The sequence below is a fragment of the Triticum urartu genome, chromosome 2A, assembly GCF_056163025.1.
Source record: "Triticum urartu cultivar PI428250 chromosome 2A, HENAU_Tu73, whole genome shotgun sequence".
Classification (NCBI taxonomy): domain Eukaryota; kingdom Viridiplantae; phylum Streptophyta; class Magnoliopsida; order Poales; family Poaceae; genus Triticum; species Triticum urartu.
The window spans coordinates 480,153,585-480,157,438 of NC_141874.1; positions in this window are offsets into that span (position 1 = coordinate 480,153,585).

Genomic DNA, 3,854 nt, shown 5'->3' on the forward strand with positions numbered 1-3,854 from the left:
CCTGGCAGCAGCCATGATTGATCATTCATATGCTAAACTGAAGAAACCTCACCACGAGTTTCATCATGAAGATCACATCCTGTACGCAGCAATGGATGCCTACCTTTGTTTAAATATCTACAAGGGTTGGATGAAGAAGCACAGTCCAGTGTCCAGTTCAAGCAAAGAAGTATCGGCGAAGAAGAAGAGGAAGAGGGACGAGGATGAAGTCGAGGACGTGGACTCAGACTCGGAGTAGGTGGCAGTGTCATCGCTCATGCTGGTTCTACTGCAGTGTCAAGCGGACTAGTTGCTTAGTTTATTTTCAAGGGTGTGTTGTGTTGAGGCCCCAGCAGAACTATGTTTATGTTATTTCTCGTTATTTGAACTCTTTAGTACATACAGTAGTACTAGTACTATGTCTTACTACTGTTCTTCTTGCAGTTGGTAGTACTGCTCGTATCTTCGTGTTCCTACTGTACTTAATATGTTCGTACTAGTAGTATAACTTGGGTCAGTCGATTTGTGAAAGAAGTTCGACGGAGCGAAGGAAGAAGACGGCAGAGAAGCTACCCCGGTATCTATATTAGGGTGGCAGGGTGCCCATGATCTATCTTATGAGTGTTGGGTGTGGAATGTAGTTCGCCGGAAAAAATGGATTGTGCCCAGGGTTAAACGGATGGCGGGGTGGGGGAGCATGGCGGTAGTAGGCGGTTCAGGGGAGGGCGCGGCGGCGGTAGGCGGTTAGGCCTGTGGCAGGATGAGAAGATGAACCGTGCATCAATTTCGGAGGTTGAAGAAGCCCTTCTAGCCATCCATGTTGCATCAAACGGCTCACAAGAGTCGAATAACCCAAATTGCTCCTTCAGATTGTAGGATCCACGTGGCATTCAAGGTCTCGAAGGTAGATTCCGTGTCCGCACCCGGTTTGCGGGCTCGACGCGCGTGCGACCGGCTTCTGCCGTGACAGCCACCATACGCGCTTCCTCAGCACGGGCGAAGACGACAATGACACGCTAGTTCCTCCTCGTCGGCGTGCTAGAGCACGCGCTCGTCCTCCTCTTCGTACGCTGCGTGCATAGACGCGGCTCCACCAACTGCTCGCATGCTTGGCAGCGCGGCGGCATCGCGAGGAGGGACTGCAGACGACGTGAGCGGGCGAGCCTTCAGCTTGGCGGCGACACGGCGGTGATGGGCGAGAAATTGTTGGCCGGAGCAGCCGGGCGCCGGCATGCACAACAGCGGCAGCATATTGATGAGTGCACGTATGGGAGCTTAGTTTAGTTTTATATAGGGTTGGTCAAACTTAAAAGAAAACCATACTAGTACACGTAAACATTAGACTTAGGCAGCGCTTTTATTAGTTAGCACAACCACAATGCGGAATCTTGTGCAAGTGCCTGAACCATGGCCTCCCGGTCGATAGAATGGTGCGTCACCGTGTCGCGCTCGAAGGACATCCACCGAACCTTTTTGTGTGTGTGAAAACAATCCCCGAATATTAATCAACTTTTTTCCTGGAAAAGTTCTTGACGCTACAATATTTCCATATATTTGAATTTGGCTCCAGTTCGTGTTTATTTGGATTTGGACGTTTTAGGTGCGCCCTAGTTTTTTTAATACTGATTTTTTGTGTGTGACTAAGAGAGAACGTGTGTATGTGTCCATATGTGTGTTGTGGAGCAAGGGCAATGTGGAGACGGTGTGCGTGTGATAGAGACATAGAGAGGTGTGAATGTGAAAATGATCATGCATGAGTGAGACATAGACAGATGTCGATACGTTGTGTACTTGTGTATACATGAGAGAACGGTCTTCTATTTTACTTGTGTGTGTGAGAGAGAGAGGAGGGGGAGCATCCGTAACACAACAACCATCTCTCTCGATTCGTCCATCCCTCACACGATCGCATGTAACACATGCATCAACGCGCACATTTTGACACCCTCACCCGGCCCCTGCCCACCTCAAGGCCCGCACATCGCTCTCTATCTCGCACGCACAATCTCTTCGTGAATACCCTGTTTAGCATGTAGCTTTCCGTCACATACACACACATTTCTCTCCTTAGGTTTGTTTTCTCTCAATATGTGACACACACACAGGACACAGCACACACGCACCCCCTCCCCCGAGCACACAATTCATCCCCATCCAAGGTTATATGCGACCACTCTTGCTTGTGCTTCTCTGCACCCCAGCATGCACAACACCTCAATCTTCAAAGAGGCCATTGAGGAGATCGAAGAAGGCGACCACACTGTGCTAGAGAATGCAGGGCCATTTGGAAGTAGGATGATGTGACAACGACTGACTCACTCCTCCCCCCACCTTCTCTCTCTCGCACAAAATTACCAATCCCTCTCTCCCCCGCACAAATTTATCAATCCCTCAACCCATGAGATCCCTCCCCTCTCGTCCATGTTTTTCCAGCTCTCTCATCAAACCTGTTGTCTCTTCTCCTTCCACGCGTACAGAATCCGGATGCACACGCATCTCACGTATATTACATGTCTCCATCTTTCTCACAGACCTAACTTCTTCCTCTCTCTTTCTCTCTCTATCTCCCTCTCTCTGTTTCGTTAGGTTTGTCTCCTACTCTCTCGTCCACATACATACATTCTTTTCCGCCCTATCTGCTCCATCTTCGCAAGCTCTCTCTGCACGTTTCATTCACACATTGGGATATGATCAAAATGTTGCTTTTATAATGGCTGATGTAGAGTTATTGTTGGTTTTGTTGCATCCTACAAAGTAATAACTATGAAATGCATTTTGGTTGTCATTTGACTGGGATTATGCGAGTTTGAGCATGTTTTGAAGTACTATAGACCTTGTAATCATCTTGGAATTCGACAATGATCATAACTATTGAATTGTATAGACCATTACATTCGAAGTCAGTAGCCTAATATATTTATTTCACAATTTCAACAAATGATTAATTCACTACATACTAAGAAAACAAATGTGTACACCCTCTATTTTTATTTAAGTCCGCGTATTAGCATTGATCAAAGTCAAGTTTTGTAAACTCTCGGAAAGTTTATAACAAAAAATATTAACATATACAATAACAAATAAATACCATTAGATTCATTATTGAATGTACTTCCACATCATACATATCTGTTAAGGTAAGTGTTTATATTTTTCTTTAAACTTGGTCAAACTTTAGGAAGTTTGACTTCGGTCAAACCTAATATGCAGAGTTTACTAGTACTACTCGCTAGTTGCTTAGCCGAATCACCCAACACGCCACACGGGGAGTTTAGTGTCACAAAATTTTGAGGTCGGTAGGAAAATCTCCCACGACCCTGATTCGAGTAGTGGGAAGTTACCATCATAGCCTTCGGAACAGGCCTACGAATGATGATTGGTAGGGGGCTGTTTTCATAACTTCAGGTTCACCCTACCCAGCCAACCCCACCCCGGCACCCAGAGTAGTACACCTGAATACTCCCCATTTTCTATCCCCACCGCAAAATAGACTTCTCCACGGCACGCAGCCTTCGTGCTCCTCCCCTTCTACATCGGCGCACTCGTCCACCGCAGTGCATCTGCCTCATCGACGACCTCGTACGCCGCACTAGATTCGGTCCACCATTGTCATCGTACACGGAGCCTCTTCCCAGGCACCATCTTCCACGGTCTCGGATCTGCTTCCCGAAAGCCGACGCCAAGCGCAGAAGCACCACGGTCATGGACAATGAACTGACTCCTGTTGCTGACCATGACTGACAGAGGCCGCCGCGACCATTGTTCTCCTCCTCGATTGGTAATGTGTGTATTGAATCACTTAGCAGTACATGTGCAGTTCCAATTTTGTTCATACCTACCCTTCAAATTTCCTGGGTGCTATTGTTCCCGTAAAA